Genomic DNA, 12,359 nt, shown 5'->3' with positions numbered 1-12,359 from the left:
GCTGAGGGCTACGGGGGTCCGACTGTAGCGCCACCGGACTGGACTGCCGCCGGAATGGACTGGCCGAGACGCTGGAGATGACGCCGGAGAGGAGCGACTGGAGGTTGAGCACCGGAGCAGGTGCCAAATGACTTCGCCGGAGGCCTGGAGTGTCGCCGGACTGGTTTGCGACTGGAAGGAGGGACGACCGCCGGAAAAAATGGAGGAAAGCTGAGAGCGGGACAGAATCGAGCCTTACAGCTCTGATACCATGATGAAATGGTGAGGAAAAAACTGTTTCTTACTGTATATTTTATTTTCTGATATATTGTACAACCTAGGACTAGAGGTATATATAGGAAATACATAAGTAATTACATTAAATACAAGAATAGGTACCGATTCCTATTCCCAGGAATCCCAAAGATCAAAACATTAAAACCTATTTTCTTCTAACTGTCAACATAAAGAGAGTGGTGAATGATGATAAAGTTGAATTCCATCATGAGAAGAGCCACATAAGTAACGCAAAAGATGTTTCGCAAGTGTAACGACCCAAATTCACTAATATGGCTTAAGGGTCTTGATTAGTGTGTCGGGAGGGCATAATTGGTTTATGTGTAAAATTATTGATTTAATGCATGATTACATGATAAGCATGCTTGTATGTTTATATGATTATAGATGTGGTTAAATGTTATACTTGTGAGAACCACATTATTATGTGGGTAAATCAGCAGCAGGCGACTTGAGGCGATCCTAGGGAGCTAGATAGTGGGAAAGTCACAACGAGGCTTAATGTTTGACTTTGGACAAGTCAAGGGGTGTTTCAGGTATCGGGTGGTTATTTAGATTACCGGGTTATGAAAATAAATAATTGGAGATATATTTGAGGTTAGGAAGTCTAGGTGGGAATACTGAGGAATTTTACCATTTTGCCCTCGGGGACGTTTCCGGTACCCCGAGCTTTGGGATTAGCTTAATTGCCTAAGGATAGACTTGGGAAGCTTTAGAAAACAGTAGAACATAAAATAGACTGACTCTTTCTCCTTTCTCTCTTTCTCTCCCAAGGAAAAACACAGAAACTTAGTGGTCTTGGCTGGAATTCTAAGAATTGAAGCTAGAGTTTAGAGGATTAGCTCAAGGGCTATCAAAGGACCTTTACACCGAGACTCACTCAAGGATTAGCTCAATATTCTCAAACACCAATAATTCATATCTCGTTACCCTCTAATTCCTGGCAACGTTCTAATCACCAAATTACACCGAGACTCACTCCGGGCCCTGAACTTAATCTCGTTATGACTAGACCGAAAATGTAACGCCCCAACTCCAGGGACCGCTACAGTGCACATTGCAAACAGTGCTAAACTCGCTAATCGAGTCGTTTGGCCATAAACGTGTATCTAAGCGTGATTAGCGGTTTAGGGGTTAAAAACTTTGGTTAAGGATATAACGTTTCACTAGAACGTTTACTGTATACATTGGGATCCCAAAAATATAATTTCAGAGTTTATTACAATAAAGTGTTTACAACAGGCCGTTCTAAGCTGCAAAACAGGGTTCAACCCTAGTTCCACTTTCAAACCTCGCCCAAGTATTGGTCGAGCAACTGCATATGTACACGTCATCACCTAAGCTCTCCAACTCAAGGATGGTCCAGCTTCCTTTTTCCTTTACCTGCACCACAAAGCACCCGTGAGCCGAAGCCCAGCAAGAAAACTCATATGCTCATAAACAGTCATATCATGATATCAAATCATATCTGGCATGCCTAGCAATCATAGCTCTGTTCAGCATGCAAATGAATTCAAACAGATGCTGGGGTATCCAGGATAAGAAGTCCTGGCCTTCTGATTGGAGGACTATCAAGTCAGTCCTAATCAGATGAGTGTCGCAACACTTGAGGTTCTGGTAAACCATACTGAGTGACCGACAAGTAAGTCACTAATTCAAGTGGAAGGGTGGTTGTTGGGTAAGCCTCTAACCTTCAACAGGTTCTGGTAAACCATACTGAGTGACCAACAAGCAATTCACTGGGGCCTTAGTGCCCAAAGCCATGCATATGATGATCAAAATGATCATACAGAGCTCATAGCTCTGATCAGATGAGTGAATATCACTTTGAGGTCCTGGTAAACCATAATGAGTGACTGACAACCAAGTCACTAGGGGCCCAGTGCCCATAGCCATGTAACAACACTGTTACCTAGGCTTTCCTGCAATGGCTCTAAATGACTAGCCTTTGGCTAGATAAATGCTTGTTTATATTCATCGAACTTGAGGTCGGTCCTGCACTAGTGCTCTTTGAGTCATTCAATGCAGAGGGTCGATTAGGTCCAACCGACATAGCTTGCACTAAGCACACTAGGGTTGTCATGACTAGTGAGTTAGCACGATGTGACCAGTGCCCAGTACCACTGCCGAACTTGACTAGTGAGTCACAGCTTCACAGTTGATACTAACACCTTTGCCAATTCTGACTAACGAGTCAGCCCTGTGTGACCAGTGCCCAGTACCACTGCCGAACCTGACTAATGAGTCACAGCTTCACAGTTGATACTAGCACCTTTTCCAAACCTGACTAATTAGTCAGTACCATGCACAAGTAAGCAATGCTATCAATGTGTATCATATGCCAATTATCCAAGAACAGGGCATTCAGCATGCTTACTAAACAGTTGCTAGCATAATTATGATCATGCACAAACACAGAGACTCAAGCTCTGACCAATCTCATATTCATCATTCATGGCATGCCCTAATCACATGTTTCTCGTGCATCACATGCATCACACTTAATCATCCAGCATGCCTCAGTAATAATCATATGCAAATGGGCAAGATTGCCAAGCATTCATTATGCTATCAATGTTCTCATTCAATATCCAACATGCATCAATCACAGCCATGCATGTCACATATGGGGTGCAGTTTTCTTACCTTGGGTTCAAGCAAGAATTAATAAAAGAAACGACCTTTGAGAACGATCAGTCCTTTGGTCCTTTAACGGTCACCTGGTCATAACCAATTATGGGATTCCATCAATAAAATGAATAATAAAAGGTTCCCAAACCAAAACCTAACCTCCGGGACCTCAAACACTACTCAACCGAGTAGTAGGTTCAACCCCGAGGCCTTAGGCTTGAATCCCCAAGCTAAAAACACTATTCTGGCCAAAATGACCTAAAGGGCCGCGGCCCTCCCCTGTTGCGCCGCGGCGCGCCCTCCAGACAGAGAGGGCCTCCCTGCCAAACGCCAAGGGCCGCGGCGCTCCACAGCTGCGCCGCGGCGCTCAGCCCAGACCAGCCATAACTCAGCACACGAACTCAACTTTTCCCCTGTGTTTTTCCTCTCAAACCAGCCCTTCAAATCAACTCAAAACCTCTTCCAAACACTCATTTAAACCTCCAAACATCACCCTCATCAAAACCCAAACTTATCATCAATCAAAACCTCTTCAAATCCATACTTCCATCAAGAAATCAAAAACCGAAAAACTAAAGAGAAAAACAGAGCACCACCTAAATTCAAGACTAAAACTCACCTCAAAACCAGCTTTGAACCTTCCTCAACAGCTGAACTAAGTCCACAACCTCAGCCTTCAAGTTCCCTAGCTTAATATCCCACCTTGATCAAGAACTCCAAAGAAGAAATGAAGGGAAGTGATGTACGGGGAAGAGGAAGAGAAACCCTGTTTTTGTTCTGTATTTTCTACAGCCTTCAAGTCATATAAATCCTTAAGGTCAAAAGACCATATTGCCCCTAGGCCAATTTAAAAGCTTCTAAACACTCCCAAGGGTAAATTCGTCATTTCCAACCTATACCGTTAATTATAATTAACGCTCTCCGATTTCTGCTAATCTCAACATTCTCAGATGCCAATAAATCATACCCCATTACCATTTAATTCCCGGTAATGTTCTAATCATCAAAAAGACCCTGAGACTCACCCCGAGCCTCGAACTAAATCCCGTTATGACTAGACCGAAAACTTGCATCTCATGATCGTCTCATGTCGAATGGCTCGAACCAATCCACATATAATGTGTTAAAATTATAATTCACCCATATGCATAAAATTACACAATCACGCCCCCAACGGCCAAATTACCAAAATGCCCTTGCTTTTAAAATATGAGCCCATATGCATGCATTCACCATCATATAATAATATAATTCACATAAACATGCATATAATCATTAAATACCATAATAAATCAATTATGGCCCTCCCGGCCTCCTAATCAAGGTCCTAAACCTTATTAGGAAATTTGGGGCATTACAACTGTACGCCCTGATTTTCCCACAGGCTGATTAGCAAGCTGAGCTGCAGCCTAATCATGATTATCTCGTGGACATCCCCAAGACCGGAGCTTCCGTCATAAGGTCGTACCTCCTTAGCTCGAGGAAACCCAAGGGTTCGCCAAGATTGCCCAAGACTTGAGCCTGGACTCTGAAGGCTGAGGGTCGAGTTAAGTATCCAGCTCGTGGTACGAGCTGAATATGGAGGCTATGACCTTTTGTAAAGTCAACACACGCAAGGTAAACGTGCATATATCAGACATCACGCGTCTGATATGCCCCTGACTTCTCGGACACGCAGCAGGAACGTGCGTATTCAGACACCCACGACTGGGTTGGGCCGTGCGGCCCATTATCTCCTTACCTATCGATTTGACCACACTTATGTGTCAGGTTTAGGAATTAATCATGAATGTCACAGAGTTGATATGATAGATAAGAAGGTCACGGGATGACCTTCTTACCAACTCCCAGGTGCCTTCTCCTATAAATATGGAGACCCTGGGAGTTGATAGGGGTTGGATTATCTCTTGTAAGAAATATCATGTAATCATATACCCAGAATAAAGCAATAATATTGACTAGTGGAGTAGAAGGATTTTAACCTTTGAACCACTTAAAAACCGTGTCTTGAGTCACCTATCCATTTCCTAAGATCATATATCTGTTTCGATTCATTATTAGCACTAATCCCTTTCTCTTCCTTTCTTAAATTACCTGTTGGCGAAGAACCGCGTCAACAGTTTGGTGCTTTCATTGAGAGCAAGTCCGATTCAGTGCTGTTGCAAACATCCAACTATGGTGACAACTCAATCCAGGCACGGTAACAAGGCAGAGCAACATGATGGGCAGGAGGCTCATCATACTGCCACCCCTGGTGAACAAGTCCCTGAAGTCCAGCAGCGGCCAGGAAAACAGCCGGCGGGCCAAGACGACATCGGAAGTTCGGCGCCTCGGCCGCCTAACCCGAACCCATGTTATTACACTGCGGTGGAAATGGAGAATCAGACTATGATCATGGCACATGTTATTCAACCATGCAGTTAGTGGTATTTTCCATGCTGAAGCCACGTCCCGGTGAGGTAGTCTACTACAATAGCCTCCCAGAAGTTGATTCCAGGTTATTCCCTGAGTTGAAATCAACTGTGGGGGAGGCTGGGACTGCAGCGAAAGAAGTAGTAGTACCTGAGAAGGAGGCAGAGAAGCTGGCAAAAGTTGCAAAGGAAACCTCCATTTTTTACGAGGATGTCCTGTGGGTTGAGGAGGGCACTTCACAGGCCTGTGCAGCTTCATCTAGTCAGGTTGCCCAGCCTGATTATGAGCAATTGATGCAGAGGCTCAAGAGGGTTGAGGAAGGCCAGGCAACCTTACTTCAGAATCAGACTACGATCATGGCTCAATTGGTGTAGCTGCTTTCAGTGGTCTCAGGTCGATCCACCGACATAAAATTAGATACAGAGTCTGATATCTTTCCTGCAGACTACGACCGCGGTGATCAACCCTCCACTCCATAGACCCAGACATCTATAATTGCCAGTGATGCTGACAGTCCCAGTGTACGAGTACTGCAGCTTGAGGAGGTAGCTCGCCTTGAAGTTGTCAGGAAGAAATGCAGGCCCACGCGTTTTGATGACTTCACCGACCCAACGAAGAAGATTAGAAAAGATAAACAGGGGCTAGTTGCTGAACCTTTGAGGAAGTGTGACCCACAGCAGGAGAAGAGCTTCCATAAGTGGATCACCGGGAAGATCGACAACAAGAGAGACCGGAACGTCTATACTGGGACGCACGGTGTGGTATGGTTCTTGCAGTTGCACACAGTCCAGACTTGGCTTTGGGATTCGGTATGTAAATTACATTTATGTTTTCAATTCAATCTTAAAATATATTGATGGTACTAATGACTTTTCATGTTTTTTCAGCATATTGATGTCGCTTTGCACATGCTACCCTGCCAACGCCACTTTTATCATGCTGCATTTTGGCAAGATGCTGCGATCATGAACACCACCTTCCCACAGGTGTGCCTAGGTCATTGGAATCATTTCAGAGAGACCGACACTAAGTATACATGGGATGACGATGTGCTGAAAATGTTGAAGGGTGATGATAATCAATTCCTTATATCATGGCAAAATGTGAGTGAAGTATATTTTGCCTTGCACGTCGAGAAAGCCGCACATTGGATCGCCATTGAAGTCTCTATTCCAACGTGGTGCATCAATATTTATGATTCCAACCATAGCATGCTCAGTCCCACTCTGATGGAGGAAGCGATCAAGCCTTGGTGCTTATTGTTGCCTTCGCTGTTATGGTGTTCTAGCATGTTTGACGACCATGAGGACCTCCAGGTATCTCCTAAGCAGAACGCAAAGCCTTTTTCATATTGTTGTATTCCTCCGGAGGAGTGTCCTCAGACTAAGACAAGGTATTCCCCTATTTAATTAGTGTATTTTGAAATCTGAAAATTAAAGTTATTTTTATCTTCTATTGACACAAAATCGATTATATGCAGTGGGGATTGTGGTATGTTTGCCAAACATACCGAGCATTTGGTTGCCAGGCTACCACTCAATACCGTTATCGATGAGAACATCCAGCATTTCAGGACCAAGTGGTGTGTGGACCTATTCTATCAGAATTTGTCCCCGTGATGTGCTTTACATTTTCCTCATACTCATCTTGTATAGTATAACATATAGTTAGTTTTGTATATTATTTTCTATCAAACAATATTTTTTGAAAAAGTTATTAAATAAAAAAGTACTAAATTCACATAATGTGTCTACCTCGACATCAAAACCAACAAAGTATTAGAAGAAGTACTCCATATAATAAATGCAGCAAAATCAATTAAATAATTACATAACACAAATTTTTAAATCTTAGCCTTACATGACTTCCTATTGTGCCCACTACCACTACATCTGCTACATTTACGTGGCTTGACAATGTTTTCCCAGCGTGAAGCATAGCGATTTGTCTTTCGCCTACCCACTTTCTGCTTCCTTGGCCTTCCTACAGGGGTTTTCTCAATGGGGACGCCGGCAACCGTATCTCTGATGTGATCAGGGATTACCCATTCATCCTCGTTCCCAACAGGGTAAATAGTATCTTTATAAGTGTCCTTCAATGCCTCGGTTCTATAGTAAGGGGAACACAATGAGTAAATGTTTATGTTTCTTTTTCTGGCTGCAGCAAAAGCATGCACACAGGGTATCCCAATGGTTTGGAACATGCCACAAGAGCATGATTTTTTGGACAAGTTCACCTCAGCATCACCATTACCATCGACCACAAGAAATTCGTGATGACCAAGGACTTAGACATCCAAAAAAATAGCTTTATCACCTATTTGCTTCAAATCCTTTTCCATCTTAGGTGATAAAACAATTGTTGCTTTTGCAGCTCTTTCACGTCTATCTGCAAACCAAGACTGAAGAGTGAATCTTATGAATTCAAGAAAAGTGGCGACTGGAAAGCTCCTTGCCTCCTTGGTTTTATTGTTAAAGCTTTCTGCGTAGTTACTCGTCATGATATTGTATCGGTTACCAGGAAAATAAGCGCTACTCCACCTTTCAAAGCCAATTCCCTCTAGATATTGAGCAATAGGCGGATCAATTACCTTAATATTGTCAAAGAACTTGTGAAATTTCGTCATTCGAAATGCGTACGCTGCACACCCCATGATGTCTTGCACGTGGTCAGTTTTGAATTTTGCTACCACATTCATACAGATGTGATGGTAACATGCACCGTGATAGGCATCTGGGAACACAAGCTCCAACGCATGATTAATGCTTTTATGCCTGTCCGATACAAAAGCAAGGTTCTCAATGTCCTCTATGGCTTCCTTCAATTTTCTCATTAAATAAGTCCAAGAGTTATGGTTCTCACTGTCCACCAATGCAAACGCAATTGGAAACAACTGGTTGTTTGCATCCAACGCAACAGCACAGAGCATGTGGCCACCATACTTATTCTTCAAGAATGTGCCATCCACACAAATTACAGGACGACAGTACTGGAAACCACACCTAGAAACACCGAGGGAAAATAAGCAATACAAGAAACGACCATCTTCTGCTTCAAAATCAGTAATTGTACCTGGGTTCTTATGCTTCAACTGACACAAGTATCCAGGTAACTTAGAGTATGATTCCTCAGGTGTCCCTCTGACATACATAAGAGCCTTTTCTCTGCATTTCCACGCCTTCTCATAGCTCATTTCGACCCCAAAATGGTGCTTCATGTCCTCCCTCATGTTGTTTGCCATGTACCGAGTACCATCGGTAGCAAATTTCCTCTTGATTAAGTGCCCAACAACCCACGGTGATGCTTGACGGTGGTCCTTATCTCGAATTTTTTGTGAACAAGTGTGTACTTCGTTGTATACAGTAATCTCGAACATTTCAGATCGCAATTTTTTCTTACCCCTCAATCTCCAATCACAATCAGGATCCTTGCAGGTAATGTACCACACATCAGTCCCAGATTTCTTCACCATAAACTCAAAATTATTCTTCATCGCAAATATGGATGCTTTGGTTTTCAATTCAAGTTTGTTTTGAAATAACTTCCCAAGGTGCAATTATCCTGAAGCTTTGCTGGTTGAAGAATGATGTTAATGTGAGGCCTCTATATCCTCTTTGGTGAACATGGGAGCACTCCATGTTCTACGATCTTCACCTAGGTCCAATGGAGAACTCCATCTAAAACTATCATCGGTTCTACTTGGACCTAGATGACTACTGCTGGTCCCAGGTGTTTGCCAATCTTCTATTCTGCGCTCCTCATCTACCATAACATCTAAACTCTGTGTTGGCAAATCTGCCCTAACATCTGGCCCACCAAGATCTGTTGCATTAGCAACAGGATCGTCGTTGACATAAGGATCGTAGCCATAAGGATCGTACTCCGCCATGTCATGCAAATATGGCGGATCTCTAACCGGGATATCATCATGGACTATGACGTCTGGATTTGTCTTGGGAACACATGTTCTCTTCAAATCGAACTTCTTTATTAACGCTGGCAAAAGCCGATGCATTTCTTATACCTCCCTTCTTAATCAATGTCACACATAGAGGAATGAGCTTCTCTACAGATTTCAATTCTAACCCAATGAATGCACGCACATGCCTATCATTTTTTATAACGGTAGGTTTGACGGATTGTGATAGGTATGTGTACGGGACCTCAATTTTCAAGTAATGCACACATTTATCCACTTCAAGCTCATCGTACAGAATTTCAAGCAGTTGCTCATAAGTCAAACCATTCTCCATGGGTAGAACTTGATTTTCAGCATCCCTAAAAATCCAATCCCTATTTTCGAGTTCCCAAACACCATTGAATGCAACAAATATGGAAACAGTCGAATATGCAAAAAAAAAAAAACGTCAAAAAGTTAAACTATAACATACAACACCAAAATATTGATTCATATCGAGGTCAAACTATCACACTATCGAGGTCAACCCATCGAGGCCCATCGATTCCAATCGAGTCCCATCAAGGCAAATACTACATAATTAAGTTTTATGCCTCTATCGAGGTCCATCGAGGCATATCGAGGTAGCCATTTCCCCTTATGTGAAGATTTTATCGAGTCCCATTGAGGCTTATCAAGGCATATCGAGGTAGCCATTTCCCCCTTATGTGAGGATGTTATCGAGGCCCATCGAGGCTCATCGAGGCATATCGAGGTAGTCATTTCCCCCCTTATGTGAGGGTTTTATCGAGGTCCATCGAGGCTCATCGAGGCATATTGAGGTATACAAATAATATAATACATGAGGGTTTATTGAGGTCCATCGAGTCCTATCGAGGCAGACAAAAAACCCAGAAAAAAACCAAGAAATGAGCGAAAATTCATTCCGACAGTGAAAAATTACAATAAAACATGAAGGCATACACAGATCTGTTCGAAATAGCAAAAGCAATGTTGATAAACAAGTTTCCTCACTACATATAACAAATATATACTTACTCATACGATTTTTGATCCGAAATCCAAATTGAAGTCATTACCTTGAAAGGATTCACAACTTGCCCTGAAATATGCTCGAAAATTTGTATAGATTAAGCTGCCTTTTTTTTTTGTACAAGAGCTTGAGAGATAGAGAGGGAAAACATGAGAGATAGAGAGGGAGAAGACAATGGGAGAAAAAGAGGGAAATTTATGATAGGGGCATTTTTGGTAATCCAAAGAATACTAGAATAAAAATGTGAGATTTTTTTCGGTTGGTATAATTTTATCATACAGTGTCACTTAGTGCATTAAAAGTCAAATTTCCCTTAGAGAATGCATGCATTAAATCAAGCTGTCATATTCAACATGAAAATGAAACTAATTCAAAGCCAAACTTAAAATCCCTCATGCTTGGATAACTGAGAAACAACCTACAAAAACAACAAAAATAAAAATTTTGTGAGTATTAAACTTTTAAGAAGGAAATAACAATAATATAAACATGTTGTTTTATATAAAAAAAGTACTTAATTAGAAAAATGAAGATCTCATGCTTAAATAACAATAAAATTCAAAAACTTATATGTGAAATTTAACAATCATTTAAAAGATCTCCTGTCGTTTCCAAATTTCTAATAATTCACATAAATAGTAACATAACGCAATACAACAAAAATATAACAATAACATTGAAAAACATAGAAAATGAATTTCACTTTCAGTATGTAATAACAATTAATTTTTTAAAAAACTAACAAGCTTTCTTGAAGAACTAAAATATACCTCTATTCAAATATAAAAACAAATTTTTATTATTTTAAAAAGAATAATATTAAAATAATGTAATTAAATAATAAGAAAAAATTAATTTAATAATATATTAATTAAAATAACTAATAAAAAACCAACTAAGAGTTATGCTCACTTTTAAAAAACTTGTTCTCAATTTACGAGAAGATAAATCGATTCAAATAATTTAAAAATGGATATTTGCGGTGAAATTACCTAATTTATTATATTTGTAGCACTTAAGTACCCAAGTTATTTTTTAGCGGCGAAAGTACCTTCCGTCCATGTTTTGGTGCAATTTAGTACAAACGTCAATTCTCTCCGTTAAGTTCGATTGTAATACGTAGGCGAAAGTACCTAATTAAATAGATATTTATGGCGAAAGTATCAAATTTAAGAGATATTTGCGGCGAAAGTACTAATGTTATAAGTAAATTTCACATCAAGGTGACAAACTTAATGACGAAAGAAACAGATGCACTAAACTGCACCAAAACATGGACGATATGTACTTCCACCACCAAAAAAATAACTTAGGTACCTAAGTGCTACAAACACAATAATTTAGATACTTTCACCGCAAATATCCCATTTAAAAACAATAAAAATTGTTATCCAAAAAACAGGCATGGGTGACATGGCAGACTTTTTTAGCAAGTGGCTGACACCTGGCAGAAGGTCCGCTCGACCATCGACCAGTAAGATTCTCCTAGCGTAACATTTGAAGTTTCTTTACGACTAGCATGGTCGTACACTCCGCATATTTCAAGATGATCTTGGGTAAATCATAATCAATTCCGAGATTATCTCCGATGATTCCTGATTATCTGATTAATTAGGAGAGAATATCTGTAACAAATTCATGTAATCCTCCTTGAGCCTATAAATAGAGAGAAATAGCTCAAGGGAGGGACTTTTGGCTTTTGGTTGATTAAAGTTATACACTTACAAGAGAATTAGAGCTATTGTATTACGATTGTATTGTTTATCTCTCTCAGGCTTGTGAAACTCAAAGAACCCTAGTTCTTTGATCACTCCATTGAGAACTCATATCAATAATAGCTTAAGTGGACATAGGTCATTACCATTTTCGTGGGGCCGAACCACTATAATTTACTGTGTTTGTCATTAAATCTATTCCAACACATCTATCCACATCAAGCATTTGACTCCGTGTCAGTTGACCAAAACGAGGGTCAACATTCTGGTGCTTTCATTGAGAGCTTGATACGAGATTGTTGAAGCACTAATGGCGAAAACAACAAAGAAGACTGGGCAGGTGACTGGCGCTGCACCATCTCAACTGCCTCCT

The sequence above is a fragment of the Humulus lupulus genome, chromosome 8 (genome assembly GCF_963169125.1).
Source record: "Humulus lupulus chromosome 8, drHumLupu1.1, whole genome shotgun sequence".
In the NCBI taxonomy this organism is placed as follows: domain Eukaryota; kingdom Viridiplantae; phylum Streptophyta; class Magnoliopsida; order Rosales; family Cannabaceae; genus Humulus; species Humulus lupulus.
This window is presented reverse-complemented; position numbering follows the sequence as displayed.